The sequence below is a fragment of the Eleutherodactylus coqui genome, chromosome 11 (assembly GCF_035609145.1).
Source record: "Eleutherodactylus coqui strain aEleCoq1 chromosome 11, aEleCoq1.hap1, whole genome shotgun sequence".
In the NCBI taxonomy this organism is placed as follows: domain Eukaryota; kingdom Metazoa; phylum Chordata; class Amphibia; order Anura; family Eleutherodactylidae; genus Eleutherodactylus; species Eleutherodactylus coqui.
In genome coordinates, this window is record NC_089847.1 from 80012994 (window position 1) to 80036342 (window position 23349).

The window sequence follows — 23349 nt, forward strand, 5'->3', positions numbered from 1 at the left end:
TGACTCGCCCGGCCTCTGAAGAGACTCGCTCGGCCTCTGGAGAGATTCGCCCGACCTCTGTGGAGATTCGCCCGGCCTCTGTGGAGATTCGCCCGGCCTCGGGAGAGACTCGCCCGTCCTCTGTAAAGACTCGCCCGGCCTCTGTCGAGACTCACCCGGCCTCTGGAAAGAATCACCTGGCCTCAGGAGTGACTCGCCGGCCTCAGAAATGACTCACCCGGCCTCTGTAGTGATTCGCCCGGCCTCTGTAGTGACTCGCCCGGCCTCTGGAGAGACTCGCCTGGCCTCTGGAGAGACTCGCTCGGTCTCTGGGGTGACTCGCCCGGCCTCTGGAGAGACTCACCTGGCCTCTGGAGAGACTCGCCCGGCCTCTGTAAAGACTCCCCCGACCTCTAGAGAGACTCGCCCAGACTCTGTAGTGACTCGCCCGGCCTCTGGAGAGACTTGCCCGGCCACTGTAAAGAATCGCCCGGCCTCTGTGGAGACTCGCCCGGCCTCTGGGGAGACTCGCTCAGCCTCTGTGGAGACTCGCCCGGCCTCTGTGGAGACTCGCCCGGCATCTGGGGAGACTCGCCCGGCCTCTGGAGAGACTCGTCCGGCCTCTGGAGAGACTCGCCCGGCCTCTGGAGAGACTCGCCCGACCCCTGGAGAGACTTTCCCGGCCTCTGGAGAGACTCGCCCGGCCTCTGGAGAGACTCGTCCGGCCTCTGGAGAGACTCGCCCGGCCTCTGGAGAGACTCGCCCGACCCCTGGAGAGACTCGCCCGGCCTCTGGAGAGACTCGCCTGACCCCTGGAGAGACTCGCCCGGCCTCTGGAGAGACTCGCCCAGCCTCTGGAGAGACTCGTCCGGCCTCTGGAACGACTCGCCCGACCCCTGGAGAGACTCGCCCGGCCTATGGAGAGACTCGCCCGGCCTCTGGAGAAACACGCCCGGCCTCTGTAAACACTCACCCTGCCTCTGGAGAAACTCGCCCGGCCTCTGGAGAGACTCGCCCGGCCTCTGGAAAGACTCGCCCGGCCTCCGTGGAGACTCGCCCGACCTCTGGAGAGAATCGCACGGCCTGTGGAGAGAATTGCCCAGCCTCTGGAGAGAATCGCCTGGCCACTGGAGAAAATCTCCCAGCCTCAGGAGTGACTCGCCCGGCCTCTGTAGTGACTCGCCGGGACTCTGCAGTGACTCGCCCGGCCTCTGGAGAGACTCGCCCGGCCTCTGGAGAGAATCGCCCAGCCTCTGGAGAGACTCGTCCGGCCTCTGGAGAGACTCGCCCGGCCTCTGTAAAGACTCGCCCGGCCTCTGGAGAGACTCGCCCGACCTCTGTAAAGACTCGCCCGGCCTCTGGAGAGACTCGCCTGACCCCTGGAGAGACTCGTCCGGCCTCTGGAAAGACTCGCCCGGCCTCTGGAGAGACTCGCCCGGCCTCTGGAGAGACTCGCCTGGCCTCTGGAAAGACTCGCCCGGCCTCCGTGGAGACTCGCCCGGCCTCTGGAGAGAATCGCCCGGCCAGTGGAGAGAATTGCCCAGCCTCTGGAGAGAAACGCCCGGCCTCTGGAGAAAATCTCCCAGCCTCAGGAGTGACTCGCCCGGCCTCTGTAGTGACTCGCCGGGCCTCTGTAGTGACTCGCCCGGCCTGTGGAGAGACTCGCCCGGCCTCTGTAGAGAATCGCCCAGCCTCTGGAGAGACTCGTCCGGCCTCTGGAGAGACTCGCCCAGCCTCTGGAGAGACTCGCCCGACCCCTGGAGAGAGTCGTCCGGTCTCTGGAGAGACTCGCCGGGCCTCTGTAGTGACTCGCCCGGCCTGTGGAGAGACTCGCCCGGCCTCTGTAGAGAATCGCCCAGCCTCTGGAGAGACTCGTCCGGCCTCCTGGGAGACTCTCCCGGCCTCTGTAAAGACTCGCCCGGCCTCTGTGGAGATTCGCCCGGCCTCTGGAGAGACTCACCTGGCCTCTGGAGAGACTCGCCCGGCCTCTGTAAAGACTCGCCCGACCGCTAGAGAGACTCGCCCAGACTCTGTAGTGACTCGCCCGGCCTATGGAGAGACTTGCCCGGCCACTGTAAAGAATCGCCCGGCCTCTGTGGAGACTCGCCCGGCCTCTGGGGAGACTCGCTCAGCCTCTGTGGAGACTCGCCCGGCCTCTGTGGAGACTCGCCCGGCATCTGGGGAGACTCGCCCGGCCTCTGGAGAGACTCGTCCGGCCTCTGGAGAGACTCGCCCGGCCTCTGGAGAGACTCGCCCGACCCCTGGAGAGACTTTCCCGGCCTCTGGAGAGACTCGCCCGGCCTCTGGAGAGACTCGCCCGGCCTCTGGAGAGACTCGTCCGGCCTCTGGAGAGACTCGCCCGGCCTCTGGAAAGACTCGCCCGGCCTCCGTGGAGACTCGCCCGGCCTCTGGAGAGAATCGCACGGCCTGTGGAGAGAATTGCCCAGCCTCTGGAGAGAATCGCCTGGCCACTGGAGAAAATCTCCCAGCCTCAGGAGTGACTCGCCCGGCCTCTGTAGTGACTCGCCGGGACTCTGTAGTGACTCGCCCGGCCTCTGGAGAGAATCGCCCAGCCTCTGGAGAGACTCGTCCGGCCTCTGGAGAGACTCGCCCGGCCTCTGTAAAGACTCGCCCGGCCTCTGGAGAGACTCGCCCGGCCTCTGTAAAGACTCGCCCGGCCTCTGGAGAGACTCGCCTGACCCCTGGAGAGACTCGTCCGGCTTCTGGAAAGACTCGCCCGGCCTCTGGAGAGACTCGCCCGGCCTCTGGAGAGACTCGCCCGGCCTCTGGAAAGACTCGCCCGGCCTCCGTGGAGACTCGCCCGGCCTCTGGAGAGAATCGCCCGGCCAGTGGAGAGAATTGCCCAGCCTTTGGAGAGAATCGCCCGGCCTCTGGAGAAAATCTCCCAGCCTCAGGAGTGACTCGCCCGGCCTCTGTAGTGACTCGCCGGGCCTCTGTAGTGACTCGCCCGGCCTGTGGAGAGACTCGCCCAGCCTCTGTAGAGAATCGCCCAGCCTCTGGAGAGACTCGTCCGGCCTCTGGAGAGACTCGCCCGGCCTCTGGAGAGACTCGCCCGACCCCTGGAGAGATTCGTCCGGTCTCTGGAGAGACTCGCCCGGCCTCTGGAGAAACATGCCCGGCCTCTGTAAAGACTCGCCCGACCACTGGAGAGACTCGCCCGGCCTCTGTAAAGACTCGCCCGGCCTCTGGAGAGACTCGCCTGACCCCTGGAGAGACTCGTCCGGCCTCTGGAAAGACTCGCCCGGCCTTTGGAGAGACTCGCCCGGCCTCTGGAGAGACTCGCCCAGCCTCTGGAAAGAATCACCTGGCCTCAGCAGTGACTCGCCTGGCCTCAGAAATGACTCACCCGGCCTCTGTAGTGACTCGCCGGCCTCTGTAGTGACTCGCCCGGCCTCTGGAGAGACTCGCCCGGCCTCTGGAGAGACTCGCCCAGCCTCTGGAGAGACTCGTCCGGTCTCTGGAGAGACTCGCCTGACCCCTGGAGAGACTCGTCCGGCCTCTGGAAAGACTCGCCCGGCCTCTGGAGAGACTCGCCCGGCCTCTGGAGAGACTCGCCCAGCCTCTGGAAAGAATCACATGGCCTCAGCAGTGACTCGCCTGGCCTCAGAAATGACTCACCCGGCCTCTGTAGTTACTCGCCGGCCTCTGTAGTGACTCGCCCGGCTTCTGGAGAGACTCGCCCGACCTCTGGAGAGACTCGCCCGGCCTCTGGAGAGACTCGCCCGGCCTCTGTAAAGACTCGCCTGGCCTCTGGAGAGACTCGCCCGACCCCTGGAGAGACTCGTCCGGCCTCTGGAAAGACTCGCCCGGCCTCTGGAGAGACTCGCCCGGCCTCTGGAGAGACTCGCCCGGCCTCTGGAGAGACTCGCCCGGCCTCTGGAGAGACTCGCCCGGCCTCTGGAAAGAATCACCTGGCCTCAGGAGTGACTCGCCCGGCCTCAGAAATGACTCGCCCGGCCTCTGTAGTGACTCGCCCGGCCTGTGGAGAGACTCGCCCGGCCTCTGGAGAGAATCGCCCAGCCTCTGGAGAGACTCGTCCGGCCTCTGGAGAAACTCGCCCGGCCTCTGGAGAGACTCGCCCGACCCCTGGAGAAACACGCCCGGCCTCTGTAAAGACTCACCCAGCCTCTGGAGAGACTCGCCCGGCCTCTGTAAAGACTCGCCCGGCCTCTGGAGAGGCTCGCCCGACCCCTGGAGAGACTCGTCCGGCCTCTGGAAAGACTCGCCCGGCCTCTGGAGAGACTCGCCCGGCCTCTGGAAAGAATCACCTGGCCTCAGGAGTGACTCGCCCGGCCTCAGAAATGACTCACCCGGCCTCTGTAGTGACTCGCCCGGCCTCTGTAGTGACTTGCCCGGCCTCTGGAGAGACTCGCCCGGCCTCTGGAGAGACCTTCTCGGCCTCTGGGGAGACTCGCCCGGCCTCTGTAAAGACTCGCCCTGCTCTGCGGAGAATCGCCCGGCCTCCGGAGAGAATCGCCCGGCCTCTGGAGAGAATCGCCCGGCCTCTATAGTGAATCGCCTGGCCTCTGGAGAGAATCGCCCGGCCTCTGGAGAGAATCGCCTGGCCTCATGAGTGACTCGCCCGACCTCTGTAGTGACTCGCCCGGCCTCTGTAGTGACTCGCCCTGCTTCTGTAGTGACTCGCCCGGCCTCTGGTGAGACTCGCCCGGCCTCAAGGGAGACTCGCCCGGCCTCTGGGGAGACTCGCCCGGCCTCTGGAGAGACTCGTCCAGGCTCTGGAGAGACTCGCCCGGCCTCAGGAGAGACTCGCCCGACCCCTGGAGAGACTCGTCCGGCCTCTGCAGAGAATGGCCCGGCCTCTGTAGTGAATCGCCCGGCCTCTGGACAGAATCGCCCGGCCTCTGGAGAGAATCGCCCGGCCTCTATAGTGAATCGCCTGGCCTCTGGAGAGAATCGCCCGGCCTCTGGAGAGACTCGCCCGGCCTCTGGAGAGACTCGCCCGACCCCTGGAGAGACTTTCCCGGCCTCTGGAGAGACTCGCCCGGCCTCTGGAGAGACTCGCCCGGCCTCTGGAGAGACTCGTCCGGCCTCTGGAGAGACTCGCCCGGCCTCTGGAAAGACTCGCCCGGCCTCCGTGGAGACTCGCCCGGCCTCTGGAGAGAATCGCACGGCCTGTGGAGAGAATTGCCCAGCCTCTGGAGAGAATCGCCTGGCCACTGGAGAAAATCTCCCAGCCTCAGGAGTGACTCGCCCGGCCTCTGTAGTGACTCGCCGGGACTCTGTAGTGACTCGCCCGGCCTCTGGAGAGAATCGCCCAGCCTCTGGAGAGACTCGTCCGGCCTCTGGAGAGACTCGCCCGGCCTCTGTAAAGACTCGCCCGGCCTCTGGAGAGACTCGCCCGGCCTCTGTAAAGACTCGCCCGGCCTCTGGAGAGACTCGCCTGACCCCTGGAGAGACTCGTCCGGCTTCTGGAAAGACTCGCCCGGCCTCTGGAGAGACTCGCCCGGCCTCTGGAGAGACTCGCCCGGCCTCTGGAAAGACTCGCCCGGCCTCCGTGGAGACTCGCCGGGCCTCTGGAGAGAATCGCCCGGCCAGTGGAGAGAATTGCTCAGCCTTTGGAGAGAATCGCCCGGCCTCTGGAGAAAATCTCCCAGCCTCAGGAGTGACTCGCCCGGCCTCTGTAGTGACTCGCCGGGCCTCTGTAGTGACTCGCCCGGCCTGTGGAGAGACTCGCCCAGCCTCTGTAGAGAATCGCCCAGCCTCTGGAGAGACTCGTCCGGCCTCTGGAGAGACTCGCCCGGCCTCTGGAGAGACTCGCCCGACCCCTGGAGAGATTCGTCCGGTCTCTGGAGAGACTCGCCCGGCCTCTGGAGAAACATGCCCGGCCTCTGTAAAGACTCGCCCGACCACTGGAGAGACTCGCCCGGCCTCTGTAAAGACTCGCCCGGCCTCTGGAGAGACTCGCCTGACCCCTGGAGAGACTCGTCCGGCCTCTGGAAAGACTCGCCCGGCCTTTGGAGAGACTCGCCCGGCCTCTGGAGAGACTCGCCCAGCCTCTGGAAAGAATCACCTGGCCTCAGCAGTGACTCGCCTGGCCTCAGAAATGACTCACCCGGCCTCTGTAGTGACTCGCCGGCCTCTGTAGTGACTCGCCCGGCCTCTGGAGAGACTCGCCCGGCCTCTGGAGAGACTCGCCCAGCCTCTGGAGAGACTCGTCCGGTCTCTGGAGAGACTCGCCTGACCCCTGGAGAGACTCGTCCGGCCTCTGGAAAGACTCGCCCGGCCTCTGGAGAGACTCGCCCGGCCTCTGGAGAGACTCGCCCAGCCTCTGGAAAGAATCACCTGGCCTCAGCAGTGACTCGCCTGGCCTCAGAAATGACTCACCCGGCCTCTGTAGTTACTCGCCGGCCTCTGTAGTGACTCGCCCGGCTTCTGGAGAGACTCGCCCGACCTCTGGAGAGACTCGCCCGGCCTCTGGAGAGACTCGCCCGGCCTCTGTAAAGACTCGCCTGGCCTCTGGAGAGACTCGCCCGACCCCTGGAGAGACTCGTCCGGCCTCTGGAAAGACTCGCCCGGCCTCTGGAGAGACTCGCCCGGCCTCTGGAGAGACTCGCCCGGCCTCTGGAGAGACTCGCCCGGCCTCTGGAGAGACTCGCCCGGCCTCTGGAAAGAATCACCTGGCCTCAGGAGTGACTCGCCCGGCCTCAGAAATGACTCGCCCGGCCTCTGTAGTGACTCGCCCGGCCTGTGGAGAGACTCGCCCGGCCTCTGGAGAGAATCGCCCAGCCTCTGGAGAGACTCGTCCGGCCTCTGGAGAGACTCGCCCGGCCTCTGGAGAGACTCGCCCGACCCCTGGAGAAACACGCCCGGCCTCTGTAAAGACTCACCCAGCCTCTGGAGAGACTCGCCCGGCCTCTGTAAAGACTCGCCCGGCCTCTGGAGAGGCTCGCCCGACCCCTGGAGAGACTCGTCCGGCCTCTGGAAAGACTCGCCCGGCCTCTGGAGAGACTCGCCCGGCCTCTGGAAAGAATCACCTGGCCTCAGGAGTGACTCGCCCGGCCTCAGAAATGACTCACCCGGCCTCTGTAGTGACTCGCCCGGCCTCTGTAGTGACTTGCCCGGCCTCTGGAGAGACTCGCCCGGCCTCTGGAGAGACCTTCTCGGCCTCTGGGGAGACTCGCCCGGCCTCTGTAAAGACTCGCCCTGCTCTGCGGAGAATCGCCCGGCCTCCGGAGAGAATCGCCCGGCCTCTGGAGAGAATCGCCCGGCCTCTATAGTGAATCGCCTGGCCTCTGGAGAGAATCGCCCGGCCTCTGGAGAGAATCGCCTGGCCTCATGAGTGACTCGCCCGACCTCTGTAGTGACTCGCCCGGCCTCTGTAGTGACTCGCCCTGCTTCTGTAGTGACTCGCCCGGCCTCTGGTGAGACTCGCCCGGCCTCAAGGGAGACTCGCCCGGCCTCTGGGGAGACTCGCCCGGCCTCTGGAGAGACTCGTCCAGGCTCTGGAGAGACTCGCCCGGCCTCAGGAGAGACTCGCCCGACCCCTGGAGAGACTCGTCCGGCCTCTGCAGAGAATGGCCCGGCCTCTGTAGTGAATCGCCCGGCCTCTGGACAGAATCGCCCGGCCTCTGGAGAGAATCGCCCGGCCTCTATAGTGAATCGCCTGGCCTCTGGAGAGAATCGCCCGGCCTCTGGAGAGACTCGCCCGGCCTCTGGAGAGACTCGCCCGACCCCTGGAGAGACTTTCCCGGCCTCTGGAGAGACTCGCCCGGCCTCTGGAGAGACTCGCCCGGCCTCTGGAGAGACTCGTCCGGCCTCTGGAGAGACTCGCCCGGCCTCTGGAAAGACTCGCCCGGCCTCCGTGGAGACTCGCCCGGCCTCTGGAGAGAATCGCACGGCCTGTGGAGAGAATTGCCCAGCCTCTGGAGAGAATCGCCTGGCCACTGGAGAAAATCTCCCAGCCTCAGGAGTGACTCGCCCGGCCTCTGTAGTGACTCGCCGGGACTCTGTAGTGACTCGCCCGGCCTCTGGAGAGAATCGCCCAGCCTCTGGAGAGACTCGTCCGGCCTCTGGAGAGACTCGCCCGGCCTCTGTAAAGACTCGCCCGGCCTCTGGAGAGACTCGCCCGGCCTCTGTAAAGACTCGCCCGGCCTCTGGAGAGACTCGCCTGACCCCTGGAGAGACTCGTCCGGCTTCTGGAAAGACTCGCCCGGCCTCTGGAGAGACTCGCCCGGCCTCTGGAGAGACTCGCCCGGCCTCTGGAAAGACTCGCCCGGCCTCCGTGGAGACTCGCCGGGCCTCTGGAGAGAATCGCCCGGCCAGTGGAGAGAATTGCTCAGCCTTTGGAGAGAATCGCCCGGCCTCTGGAGAAAATCTCCCAGCCTCAGGAGTGACTCGCCCGGCCTCTGTAGTGACTCGCCGGGCCTCTGTAGTGACTCGCCCGGCCTGTGGAGAGACTCGCCCAGCCTCTGTAGAGAATCGCCCAGCCTCTGGAGAGACTCGTCCGGCCTCTGGAGAGACTCGCCCGGCCTCTGGAGAGACTCGCCCGACCCCTGGAGAGATTCGTCCGGTCTCTGGAGAGACTCGCCCGGCCTCTGGAGAAACATGCCCGGCCTCTGTAAAGACTCGCCCGACCACTGGAGAGACTCGCCCGGCCTCTGTAAAGACTCGCCCGGCCTCTGGAGAGACTCGCCTGACCCCTGGAGAGACTCGTCCGGCCTCTGGAAAGACTCGCCCGGCCTTTGGAGAGACTCGCCCGGCCTCTGGAGAGACTCGCCCAGCCTCTGGAAAGAATCACCTGGCCTCAGCAGTGACTCGCCTGGCCTCAGAAATGACTCACCCGGCCTCTGTAGTGACTCGCCGGCCTCTGTAGTGACTCGCCCGGCCTCTGGAGAGACTCGCCCGGCCTCTGGAGAGACTCGCCCAGCCTCTGGAGAGACTCGTCCGGTCTCTGGAGAGACTCGCCTGACCCCTGGAGAGACTCGTCCGGCCTCTGGAAAGACTCGCCCGGCCTCTGGAGAGACTCGCCCGGCCTCTGGAGAGACTCGCCCAGCCTCTGGAAAGAATCACCTGGCCTCAGCAGTGACTCGCCTGGCCTCAGAAATGACTCACCCGGCCTCTGTAGTTACTCGCCGGCCTCTGTAGTGACTCGCCCGGCTTCTGGAGAGACTCGCCCGACCTCTGGAGAGACTCGCCCGGCCTCTGGAGAGACTCGCCCGGCCTCTGTAAAGACTCGCCTGGCCTCTGGAGAGACTCGCCCGACCCCTGGAGAGACTCGTCCGGCCTCTGGAAAGACTCGCCCGGCCTCTGGAGAGACTCGCCCGGCCTCTGGAGAGACTCGCCCGGCCTCTGGAGAGACTCGCCCGGCCTCTGGAGAGACTCGCCCGGCCTCTGGAAAGAATCACCTGGCCTCAGGAGTGACTCGCCCGGCCTCAGAAATGACTCACCCGGCCTCTGTAGTGACTCGCCCGGCCTGTGGAGAGACTCGCCCGGCCTCTGGAGAGAATCGCCCAGCCTCTGGAGAGACTCGTCCGGCCTCTGGAGAGACTCGCCCGGCCTCTGGAGAGACTCGCCCGACCCCTGGAGAAACACGCCCGGCCTCTGTAAAGACTCACCCAGCCTCTGGAGAGACTCGCCCGGCCTCTGTAAAGACTCGCCCGGCCTCTGGAGAGGCTCGCCCGACCCCTGGAGAGACTCGTCCGGCCTCTGGAAAGACTCGCCCGGCCTCTGGAGAGACTCGCCCGGCCTCTGGAAAGAATCACCTGGCCTCAGGAGTGACTCGCCCGGCCTCAGAAATGACTCACCCGGCCTCTGTAGTGACTCGCCCGGCCTCTGTAGTGACTTGCCCGGCCTCTGGAGAGACTCGCCCGGCCTCTGGAGAGACCTTCTCGGCCTCTGGGGAGACTCGCCCGGCCTCTGTAAAGACTCGCCCTGCTCTGCGGAGAATCGCCCGGCCTCCGGAGAGAATCGCCCGGCCTCTGGAGAGAATCGCCCGGCCTCTATAGTGAATCGCCTGGCCTCTGGAGAGAATCGCCCGGCCTCTGGAGAGAATCGCCTGGCCTCATGAGTGACTCGCCCGACCTCTGTAGTGACTCGCCCGGCCTCTGTAGTGACTCGCCCTGCTTCTGTAGTGACTCGCCCGGCCTCTGGTGAGACTCGCCCGGCCTCAAGGGAGACTCGCCCGGCCTCTGGGGAGACTCGCCCGGCCTCTGGAGAGACTCGTCCAGGCTCTGGAGAGACTCGCCCGGCCTCAGGAGAGACTCGCCCGACCCCTGGAGAGACTCGTCCGGCCTCTGCAGAGAATGGCCCGGCCTCTGTAGTGAATCGCCCGGCCTCTGGACAGAATCGCCCGGCCTCTGGAGAGAATCGCCCGGCCTCTATAGTGAATCGCCTGGCCTCTGGAGAGAATCGCCCGGCCTCTGGAGAGACTCGCCCGGCCTCTGGAGAGACTCGCCCGACCCCTGGAGAGACTTTCCCGGCCTCTGGAGAGACTCGCCCGGCCTCTGGAGAGACTCGCCCGGCCTCTGGAGAGACTCGTCCGGCCTCTGGAGAGACTCGCCCGGCCTCTGGAAAGACTCGCCCGGCCTCCGTGGAGACTCGCCCGGCCTCTGGAGAGAATCGCACGGCCTGTGGAGAGAATTGCCCAGCCTCTGGAGAGAATCGCCTGGCCACTGGATAAAATCTCCCAGCCTCAGGAGTGACTCGCCCGGCCTCTGTAGTGACTCGCCGGGACTCTGTAGTGACTCGCCCGGCCTCTGGAGAGAATCGCCCAGCCTCTGGAGAGACTCGTCCGGCCTCTGGAGAGACTCGCCCGGCCTCTGTAAAGACTCGCCCGGCCTCTGGAGAGACTCGCCCGGCCTCTGTAAAGACTCGCCCGGCCTCTGGAGAGACTCGCCTGACCCCTGGAGAGACTCGTCCGGCTTCTGGAAAGACTCGCCCGGCCTCTGGAGAGACTCGCCCGGCCTCTGGAGAGACTCGCCCGGCCTCTGGAAAGACTCGCCCGGCCTCCGTGGAGACTCGCCCGGCCTCTGGAGAGAATCGCCCGGCCAGTGGAGAGAATTGCCCAGCCTTTGGAGAGAATCGCCCGGCCTCTGGAGAAAATCTCCCAGCCTCAGGAGTGACTCGCCCGGCCTCTGTAGTGACTCGCCGGGCCTCTGTAGTGACTCGCCCGGCCTGTGGAGAGACTCGCCCAGCCTCTGTAGAGAATCGCCCAGCCTCTGGAGAGACTCGTCCGGCCTCTGGAGAGACTCGCCCGGCCTCTGGAGAGACTCGCCCGACCCCTGGAGAGATTCGTCCGGTCTCTGGAGAGACTCGCCCGGCCTCTGGAGAAACATGCCCGGCCTCTGTAAAGACTCGCCCGACCACTGGAGAGACTCGCCCGGCCTCTGTAAAGACTCGCCCGGCCTCTGGAGAGACTCGCCTGACCCCTGGAGAGACTCGTCCGGCCTCTGGAAAGACTCGCCCGGCCTTTGGAGAGACTCGCCCGGCCTCTGGAGAGACTCGCCCAGCCTCTGGAAAGAATCACCTGGCCTCAGCAGTGACTCGCCTGGCCTCAGAAATGACTCACCCGGCCTCTGTAGTGACTCGCCGGCCTCTGTAGTGACTCGCCCGGCCTCTGGAGAGACTCGCCCGGCCTCTGGAGAGACTCGCCCAGCCTCTGGAGAGACTCGTCCGGTCTCTGGAGAGACTCGCCTGACCCCTGGAGAGACTCGTCCGGCCTCTGGAAAGACTCGCCCGGCCTCTGGAGAGACTCGCCCGGCCTCTGGAGAGACTCGCCCAGCCTCTGGAAAGAATCACCTGGCCTCAGCAGTGACTCGCCTGGCCTCAGAAATGACTCACCCGGCCTCTGTAGTTACTCGCCGGCCTCTGTAGTGACTCGCCCGGCTTCTGGAGAGACTCGCCCGACCTCTGGAGAGACTCGCCCGGCCTCTGGAGAGACTCGCCCGGCCTCTGTAAAGACTCGCCTGGCCTCTGGAGAGACTCGCCCGACCCCTGGAGAGACTCGTCCGGCCTCTGGAAAGACTCGCCCGGCCTCTGGAGAGACTCGCCCGGCCTCTGGAGAGACTCGCCCGGCCTCTGGAGAGACTCGCCCGGCCTCTGGAGAGACTCGCCCGGCCTCTGGAAAGAATCACCTGGCCTCAGGAGTGACTCGCCCGGCCTCAGAAATGACTCACCCGGCCTCTGTAGTGACTCGCCCGGCCTGTGGAGAGACTCGCCCGGCCTCTGGAGAGAATCGCCCAGCCTCTGGAGAGACTCGTCCGGCCTCTGGAGAGACTCGCCCGGCCTCTGGAGAGACTCGCCCGACCCCTGGAGAAACACGCCCGGCCTCTGTAAAGACTCACCCAGCCTCTGGAGAGACTCGCCCGGCCTCTGTAAAGACTCGCCCGGCCTCTGGAGAGGCTCGCCCGACCCCTGGAGAGACTCGTCCGGCCTCTGGAAAGACTCGCCCGGCCTCTGGAGAGACTCGCCCGGCCTCTGGAAAGAATCACCTGGCCTCAGGAGTGACTCGCCCGGCCTCAGAAATGACTCACCCGGCCTCTGTAGTGACTCGCCCGGCCTCTGTAGTGACTTGCCCGGCCTCTGGAGAGACTCGCCCGGCCTCTGGAGAGACCTTCTCGGCCTCTGGGGAGACTCGCCCGGCCTCTGTAAAGACTCGCCCTGCTCTGCGGAGAATCGCCCGGCCTCCGGAGAGAATCGCCCGGCCTCTGGAGAGAATCGCCCGGCCTCTATAGTGAATCGCCTGGCCTCTGGAGAGAATCGCCCGGCCTCTGGAGAGAATCGCCTGGCCTCATGAGTGACTCGCCCGACCTCTGTAGTGACTCGCCCGGCCTCTGTAGTGACTCGCCCTGCTTCTGTAGTGACTCGCCCGGCCTCTGGTGAGACTCGCCCGGCCTCAAGGGAGACTCGCCCGGCCTCTGGGGAGACTCGCCCGGCCTCTGGAGAGACTCGTCCAGGCTCTGGAGAGACTCGCCCGGCCTCTGGAGAGACTCGCCCGACCCCTGGAGAGACTCGTCCGGCCTCTGCAGAGAATGGCCCGGCCTCTGTAGTGAATCGCCCGGCCTCTGGACAGAATCGCCCGGCCTCTGGAGAGAATCGCCCGGCCTCTATAGTGAATCGCCTGGCCTCTGGAGAGAATCGCCCGGCCTCTGGAGAGAATCGCCTGGCCTCATGAGTGACTCGCCCGGCCTCAGAAATGACTCGCCTGGCCTCTGTAGTGACTTGCCCGGCCTCTGGAGAGACTCGCTCGGCCTCTGGAGAGACTCGGCCGGCCTCTGGAGAGACTCGCTCGGCCTCTGGAGAGACTCGCCCGGCCTCTGTAAAGACTCGCCGGGCCTCTGTAGTGACTCGCCCGGCCTCTGGAGAGACTCGCCCGGCCTCTGGAGAGAATCGCCCAGCCTCTGGAGAGACTCGTCCGGCCTCTGGAGAGACTCGTCCAGGCCTCTGGAGAGACTTGCCTGACCCCTGGAGAGACTCGTCCGGCCTCTGGAAAGAATCACCTGGCCTCAGGAGTGACTCGCCCGGCCTCAGAAATGACTCACCCGGCCTCTGTAGTGACTCGCCCGGCCTCTGTAAAGACTCGCCCGACCCCTGGAGAGACTCGTCCGGCCTCTGGAAAGAATCACCTGGCCTCAGGAGTGACTCGCCCGGCCTCAGAAATGACTCACCCGGCCTCTGTAGTGACTCGCCCGGCCTCTGGAGAGACTCGCCCGGCCTCTGGAGAGACTTGCTCGGCCTCTGGGGAGACTCGCCCGGCCTCTGTAAAGACTCGTCCATCTGCCCCTATTTGCCCCTATCTGCCCCTATCTGCCCCTATCTGCCCCTATCTGTCCCTATCTGCCCCTATCAGTCCCTATCTGTCCCTATCTGTCCCTATCTACTGCATGCAGGTTCTAAGGCCGCTCTCACACACGTGTTCAGAAAACGCAGCTTGAAATAGTGACCAGAATTTTAAGCAGTGTTTTCTAACACAGGTTACAGCGTTTGACGGCGCTTTTTAATGCACCCCATCATTGTGGTGGGTGATGAGGTGTGTTAAAACCACGAAAACGCAAAAATAGAACAGACAGCTCTGAAAAATCACAGTGATAGGGACACCGCGTTCCAGCGCGGATGTGAGTAAGCTCATTGATATCTATGGGAGTGTTGTACCGTGGTTAGTACGGCACTCGGGGCGCTGTGCTCATAGCGTTAAAAAGCGGTGTGTGTGAGAGTGGCCTGCGGAGCTACAAACAAATTTTCATGTGCAGGAAAGATTACGTAAAGGGGCAGATCATGTTTGCAGCACGATCTAGGTATGAGTATGGGGGAGTGTGGGGTGGAGGCCCCAGGGGGGGGCCCCGAGCGGAACTTTTGCACCCGGGCCCCTGAGCCCTTAGGTACGCCCCCGATTGAGCGTGTTCTCTCTCCAGTACTTCTATGGAGAAGGAACGCGCAGCCACAATGACGTTGATACCCAGACATCGGCACACTATGTCCTCTGCCCTCCGAATGCAACACAATATGCGTAGCAGCCGGAGATTAGCAGTAGAGACAGCGAGGACGTAATGACGTCACCAGGGGATACACTGGAAGAATGACCTCAGGATGGAGCGCAATGAGCGTTCTTGCAGGAGACTAACAACGATGACAGCAACGTGTGGATGTAATGACGTTACTAGGTGACGTACCAGTAGAACCGCCCCTCTCCCCTGGAGCAGATACAGGAACATGTGCTAACTACCTACACAATCATATGGGGTAAATATGAATACTATACTATGTTTGTTTATGTATGGCTTAATAAAGGGACTGTTATGCACAGAAACGTGTTGCCAACTTCATCTATATACCGTCCGGAACATCGCATCTATACCTTCTATATACCTTGATGTACCATCACTAGGAGGGGCTGCTGTAGTTACCATATCCCCCTCCTTCAAAGAAAGTGCCAATTACTTCTCTGGATATTGTCACCAGTGACCGCTGGATATTGTTATTACCTGTCCTACCAGCCAGGGTTTATATAAGTGACTGTTTCTTTTCTAATCTATATGTCAGGGAGGTCCCCTCATTGGAGAGGTCCCCCGTAATCCGTATAGCTCTCCCCTTCTACAGTGGATACCACTGCCGGTGTAGGAAACCGCCTATTAGACATATATCCAGGACCACAGGTGAGACACCTGGAGATCCACACTGGGTCCAGGTCTTCACACCAGGTGAGTCCTGATCCTTTATATCCCAAGGCACTTTCCTGCGGCTATATAGACTATTACTACTGGGGCTGATATAGGGGACACTATTACTACTGGGGTTAATGTAGGGGACACTATAACTACTGGGGTTAATGTAGGGGACACTATAACTACTGGGGTTAATATAGGGGACACTATTGCTACTGAGGCCTTTATCGAAAGTCACTATTACTACTGGGGCTAATATAGGGGGCACTATTACTACTGAGAGTGGAGAAGGCGCAACACTCCAGGTTAAAGCAAGTAGGAAGTGACCAAAGGTGTGGAACACTTCTCTTATTTCATAATTGGGACCCACCAATAGCTTGTATATTTTAAACACCAACCAAACTGATGAAGGGGTTATCCCCGAAACGCATTTTCATAAGCTTATCACGTACTTTATTAAATAAAAGGAGAAGTTTTCCACACCTTTGGTCACTTCCTACTTGCTTTAACCTGCAGTGTTGCGCCTTCTCCACTACCCGTTTTTAGTCCTATTCTCTTGCTCTATCACACCCGCCCAGGTGGTGCGTCATCTGGTCAGGCAGCACCTCCACTATTGAAGTTACCATTCCACTCTCTTCACCACGTATTTAGTATTATTGTTCACACGACTGTACGCGTTTGGCTCCACCCCTTTCTTTCCTCCTCGTCCACAACTATTACTACTCTGTGGAAGTCACTATTACTACTGTGGCTAATATAGGGAACACTATTACTACTGGGTCTAATATAAGGGACACTATAACTGCGGGGTTTAATATATGGCACACTATTACTACTGGGGTTAATATAGGGGACACTATCACAACTAGGGTTAATATAGGGGACACTATTACTAATGAGGCCTCTGTGAAAGTCACTATTACTACTGTGGCTAATATAGGGGACACTATTACTACTGGGGCTAATATAGGGGACACTATTACTGCTGAGGCCACTATGGAGGTTACTATTACTACTTGGGCCAATATAGGGGACGCTATTGCTACTGACACCACTCTGCACATGGCAGCAAAACTCAACTTGACTTACAGTATGGAAAAGCACACAGTGGAAATGCTGCGCAATGTCCGAATTGGAAATTTCTGCACCAAATTCCATAGCATTTCCGCATCCAAAAAATAGTAAAAATCTGCTTCATTGGTGCAGATTCAGACTAGAAATTAGCTGTGTATCCGCAGCTGATTTCGTACTATGCGGCGCCCCCCTCGCCTCCTTTTGTAGGTTTCCTGCCATCAGCGCCCCCTGGCTTCCGGTCCCAGCGGCCTGGTCAGGCAGGACGCCGCTGGTTAGGTGAGGCCAGTACAGGCCGCTGGGAACCAGAAGCCAGGGAGCGCTGACAACGGGAAGCCTTTGGAGGAGGCGAGGGGAGCGTAGCATAGTATGAAATTAGCTGCGGGTATGCAGCTGATTTCCAGTCAAAATCCGCACCATTGGTAATCCTGTGCTCTAACTTGGAAAAAGTTGTCCCTATCTGTCCCTATCTGTCCCTATCTACTGCATGCAGGTTCTAAGGCCGCTCTCACACACGTGTTCAGAAAACGCAGCTTGAAATAGTGACCAGAATTTTAAGCAGTGTTTTCTAACACAGGTTACAGCGTTTGACGGCGCTTTTTAATGCACCCCATCATTGTGGTGGGTGATGAGGTGTGTTAAAACCACGAAAACGCAAAAATAGAACAGACAGCTCTGAAAAATCACAGTGATAGGGACACCGCGTTCCAGCGCGGATGTGAGTAAGCTCATTGATATCTATGGGAGTGTTGTACCGTGGTTAGTACGGCACTCGGGGCGCTGTGCTCATAGCGGTAAAAAGCGGTGTGTGTGAGAGTGGCCTGCGGAGCTACAAACAAATTTTCATGTGCAGGAAAGATTACGTAAAGGGGCAGATCATGTTTGCAGCACGATCTAGGTATGAGTATGGGGGAGTGTGGGGTGGAGGCCCCAGGGGGGGGCCCCGAGCGGAACTTTTGCACCCGGGCCCCTGAGCCCTTAGGTACGCCCCTGATTGAGCGTGTTCTCTCTCCAGTACTTCTATGGAGAAGGAACGCGCAGCCACAATGACGTCGATACCCAGACATCGGCACACTATGTCCTCTGCCCTCCGAATGGAACACAATATGCGTAGCAGCCGGAGATTAGCAGTAGAGACAGCGAGGACGTAATGACGTCACCAGGGGATACACTGGAAGAATGACCTCAGGATGGAGCGCAATGAGCGTTCTTGCAGGAGACTAACAACGATGACAGCAACGTGTGGATGTAATGACGTTACTAGGTGACGTACCAGTAGAACCGCCCCTCTCCCCTGGAGCAGATACAGGAACATGTGCTAACTACCTACACAATCATATGGGGTAAATATGAATACTATACTATGTTTGTTTATGTATGGCTTAATAAAGGGACTGTTATGCACAGAAACGTGTTGCCAACTTCATCTATATACCGTCCAGAACATCGCATCTATACCTTCTATATACCTTGATGTACCATCACTAGGAGGGGCTGCTGTAGTTACCATATCCCCCTCCTTCAAAGAAAGTGCCAATTACTTCTCTGGATATTGTCACCAGTGACCGCTGGATATTGTTATTACCTGTCCTACCAGCCAGGGTTTATATAAGTGACTGTTTCTTTTCTAATCTATATGTCAGGGAGGTCCCCTCATTGGAGAGCTCCCCCGTAATCCGTATAGCTCTCCCCTTCTACAGTGGATACCACCGGTGTAGGAAACCGCCTATTAGACATATATCCAGGACCACAGGTGAGACACCTGGAGATCCACACTGGGTCCAGGTCTTCACACCAGGTGAGTCCTGATCCTTTATATCCCAAGGCACTTTCCTGAGGCTATATAGACTATTACTACTGGGGCTGATATAGGGGACACTATTACTACTGGGGTTAATGTAGGGGACACTATAACTACTGGGGTTAATGTAGGGGACACTATAACTACTGGGGTTAATGTAGGGGACACTATAACTACTGGGGTTAATGTAGGGGACACTATTACTACTGGGTTTAATATAGGGGACACTATTGCTACTGAGGCCTTTATGGAAAGTCACTATTACTACTGGGGCTAATATAGGGGGCACTATTACTACTGAGAGTGGAGAAGGCGCAACACTCCAGGTTAAAGCAAGTAGGAAGTGACCAAAGGTGTGGAACACTTCTCTTATTTCATAATTGGGACCCACCAATAGCTTGTATATTTTAAACACCAACCAAACTGATGAAGGGGTTATCCCCGAAACGCATTTTCATAAGCTTATCACGTACTTTATTAAATAAAAGGAGAAGTTTTCCACACCTTTGGTCACTTCCTACTTGCTTTAACCTGCAGTGTTGCGCCTTCTCCACTACCCGTTTTTAGTCCTATTCTCTTGCTCTATCACACCCCCCCAGGTGGTGCGTCATCTGGTCAGGCAGCACCTCCACTATTGAAGTTACCACTCCACTCTCTTCACCACGTATTTAGTATTATTGTTCACACGACTGTACGCGTTTGGCTCCACCCTTTTCTTTCCTCCTCGTCCACAACTATTACTACTCTGTGGAAGTCACTATTACTACTGTGGCTAATATAGGGAACACTATTACTACTGGGTCTAATATAAGGGACACTATAACTGCGGGGTTTAATATATGGCACACTATTACTACTGGGGTTAATATAGGGGACACTATCACAACTAGGGTTAATATAGGGGACACTATTACTAATGAGGCCTCTGTGAAAGTCACTATTACTACTGTGGCTAATATAGGGGACACTATTACTACTGGGGCTAATATAGGGGACACTATTACTGCTGAGGCCACTATGGAGGTTACTATTACTACTTGGGCCAATATAGGGGATGCTATTGCTACTGACGCCACTCTGCACGTGGCAGCAAAACTCAACTTGACTTACAGTATGGAAAAGCACACAGTGGAAATGCTGCGCAATGTCCGAATTGGAAATTTCTGCACCAAATTCCATAGCATTTCCGCATCCAAAAAATAGTAAAAATCTGCTTCATTGGTGCAGATTCAGACTAGAAATCAGCTGTGTATCCGCAGCTGATTTCGTACTATGCGGCGCCCCCCTCGCCTCCTTTTGTAGGTTTCCTGCCATCAGCGCCCCCTGGCTTCCGGTCCCAGCGGCCTGGTCAGGCAGGACGCCGCTGGTTAGGTGAGGCCAGTACAGGCCGCTGGGAACCAGAAGCCAGGGAGCGCTGACAACGGGAAGCCTTTGGAGGAGGCGAGGGGAGCGTAGCATAGTATGAAATTAGCTGCGGGTATGCAGCTGATTTCCAGTCAAAATCCGCACCATTGGTAATCCTGTGCTCCAACTTGGAAAAAGATACAGGGCGATCCTCGCTTTCTTTTTTAAAATGGCTCTGTTCTTATTATAATGACGGAGGAAAAAAATATACATTGTCAGAAGCCCCGCCCCCTGAGATATTGGCATTCTACGATAAATAAGTGGGTTTTGAGCACTCTGTCCCAAGCAGGTTTGCCATCACTGGTCTAGGTAATAAGCTTGGTTCGTGTTCTTGTTGTTGTGTCTATGTAGTAAGCTCAGTTCTGGTACTGTATCTATGCAGTAGGTTTGTTGCTGGTATTGTCTAGGTAATACGTTTGGTTCTTGTATGGTATTTATGTAGTATTTCTTCACAGAATAGGATTAAAAATTAACCTTTATGGACTTAGATTAAAACCAAAGTAAATTGGCAATTAGTGCCAGAACAAAATACAACATTGATGAGAGGTGAGCCTAGATATGGACTCATCCCTCCGATATCTCCTTATTACAGGGATTCTTACGACCAAAAATGATGCTACACTTCAGAGAGGCCCCTTTAGCAAAAGGCAGTCACCAGAAATGGTGTCTCCTCAGGGGTACCATCCTAGGTGTAAATCAATTATGTGATAAGGTAGAAGAGAATCTATTATGACCATAGAAGCATCAGATATTGTGTCTCCCAAAGACCACTTTACTAGATCCCTCTAGATTCTTGGTGGATACCTATGGTGGGTAATCCAGTGGCTAGTCAGACTGAGTAATGACATAGCATGACCCACCTGGCAAAGTACCACCATATATCTATGAACCCTCTTATCCTCCATGGGGACCCAAATTGAGTGTCAACCCAATGAATACTAAATAAGCATAATGCTCACAAATGGGTTCCAATATTATGTTAAAGACTTAGCATAGCCCACCTATAGAATACCTAGTGTCTATGGATTTACACTGAATCACCAGTGGAAAACCAAACTGAGTGCCCGCCAAAGATGGATACTGACTGTGCGTAACACTCACAAACAGGTTCCAATCTATATATATAAAATTGAATGTATGTCTGTGTGTGTCTGTCTGTTTGTCCTTTATGCGCTACTACACCATTCATCCGATCGCCATGAAACTTTGGGAAGTTGTTGAGTACACTCCTGGGAAGATTATAGGCATAGTACATTTATGCTACGATAAATGGCGCGAATGCGTGCGTCGTCGACAGTTACGACCCCCCCACGTAGATCGTTCGATTTCCATCATTGCCACTAATTCTCTCACTTCCCGATGTTGTAGAAACATGAAATTTGGCAGGAGCATTGATTATGTCATAAATAGGAAAAGCTAATGGGTCCCAACTCGATAATTCAATTCTATGCGCAAAAGAATTAGCGTCCAAATTTTACGTACAGAATCTAATTTTCTCGCTTCCCAATGTCATAGAAACTTGAAATTTGGCACGAGCATTGATTATGTCATAAATAGGAAAAGCTAATGGGTCCCAACTCGATTATTCAATTCTATGCGCCAGAGAATTAGCGTCCAAATTTTACGTACGGAATCGAATTCTCTCGCTTCCCAATGTAATACAAACTTGAAATTTGACACGAGCATTGATTATGTCATAAATAGGAAAACTTAATGGGTCCCAACTCGATTATTCAATTCTAAGTGCAAAAGAATTAGCGTCCAAATTTTACGTACGGAATCTAATTTTCTCGCTTTGCGATGTCATAGAAACTTGAAATTTGGCACGAGCATTGATTATGTCATAAATAGGAAAAGTTAATGGGTCCCACCCAACTCGATCATTCAATTTTAAGCGCAAAACAATTGGCGTCCAAATTTTACACTAATAGAAACTTGAAATTTGGCATGAGCATTGATTAAGTCATAAATAGGAAAAGTTATTGGGAAGTTGTTGAGTACACTCCTGGGAAGATTACTGGCATAGTACATCCATCCTACGACAGGTGGCGTGCGTGTGAGCATCGTCGACAGTTATGCCCCCCCAGACAAAGATCATTTGATTTCCATCTCAAGCACAAAAGCAAAAGGCATTACGAGTAACGGGATGCGTGTTCAACTACAAAATGATGCATCCGCCGAACGTTTCGCAAGACAATTGCTGGATATTGAGAATGCTGAGGTAAAATAAAAGCTGTGCTGTGATTGGTTGCTATATATTATACCGCTGAGGTAAAATGAATGCTGCGCTGTGATTCGTTGCTATTTTTTATATTGCTGAGGCAGAATAAAAGTTGTGCTGTGATTGGTTGTTATTTCTCTTACTGCTGACGTAACATGACAGCTGCACTGTGATTGGTTGTTATATTTTATACTGCTGAGGTAACATATAAGCTGCGCTGTTATATATTATAAAGCTGAGGTAACATGAAAGCTGCGCTGTGATTGGTTGTTATATATTATACCACTGAGGTAACCTAAAAAAGCTGCGCTGTGATTGGTTGTTATCTAGATATATAAAAACGAATGTATATCTGTCTGTCTTCGCAGCAACGCGCGACGGGTAAGCTAGTGTTTTATAAAATATTCAGAATACCGCCATATATCCAGGAGATTTATCTAAATCCTCAGTGGAAAACCAAAGTGGGTGCCGGACAAAATAGATGCTGACTGTGCATAACACTTACAAATAGATTCCAACATGTTATAAAAGATTCAGAATATCACCATGTATCCACAAGTTTTATCTAAATCCTCAGTGGAAAACCAAAGTGGGTGCCCGCCAGCTGGCCACAGGGTCAGATTTTGCTGTGGGATTCCACATATGGAATCCAGTCTGCCCGGGTGCAGCCGGCCTTAGTGTGTCCTGCCAGCTAATAGAACAGATAGCATTATCTTCTCTACCTAGCTTTAGACTCCTGATTAGAGTATTTATCCGCATCTTAGAAAGGCGTTGAGTCTTATATAATGTGCTGGTATCCATTTGTGGGTGTTACGCACAGTCAGTATCTATTTTGGCTGACACCCACTTTGGTTTTCCACTGAGGATTTAGATAAAGCTCGTAGATACATGGTGATATTCTGAATCTTTTATAACACATTGGAACCCATTTGTGGGTGTTACGCACAGTCAGCATCCATCTTTGGCGGGCACTCAGTTTGGTTTTCCGCTGGTGATTTAGTGTAAATCCATACACACAAGGTATTCTATAGGTGGGCTATGCTAAGTCAGTACTAAGTCTGGCCAGTAATCAGATCACCCACCATAGGTAGAGTCTTTGACATAATATTGGAACCTATTTGTGAGCATCATGCCTAGTTAGTATTCGTTGGGCTGACACTCACTTTGGGTCTCCACGGAGGATAAGAGGGTCCATAGACATATGGTGGTACTTTGTGAGGTGGGTCATGCTTTCTCATTACTCAGTCTGACTAGTCACTAGATTACCCACCATAGGAATCCACCAAGAATCTGGAGCAGTGATTCCCAAACTTTTTCCGCCATGGAGCCCTTTTTGAAGCAAAAGTTTCTCATGGAGCCCCAAAGTGGGACAGAGGGTGTGGTCAGGGGAGGGGTTAGGGGCGTGACTTACCACAACATGATTTTTTTACCTCTGTCCTTACAAAAAGGACAGGGCCATTAAAAAAAAAAACCGTGAGGAAAGCTAGGGGACCGGATGGGCTATTGATATACATTATATTTTAAATTAATATGCTGCGGAATTAAATCTCGCACCACATGTCAATAGCTGCACAGGTTTTGTGCAGATTTTTTCCACAACATGTGGATGAGATTTTCAATATCTTATCAACTTTGCTGCTACAGCTACTGTAAATACCGCAGCAAATCCACCCCATGTAGTAATAGTGACTCCCCTATATTGGTGGCCCTAGTAGTAATAGTGACCCTTATAT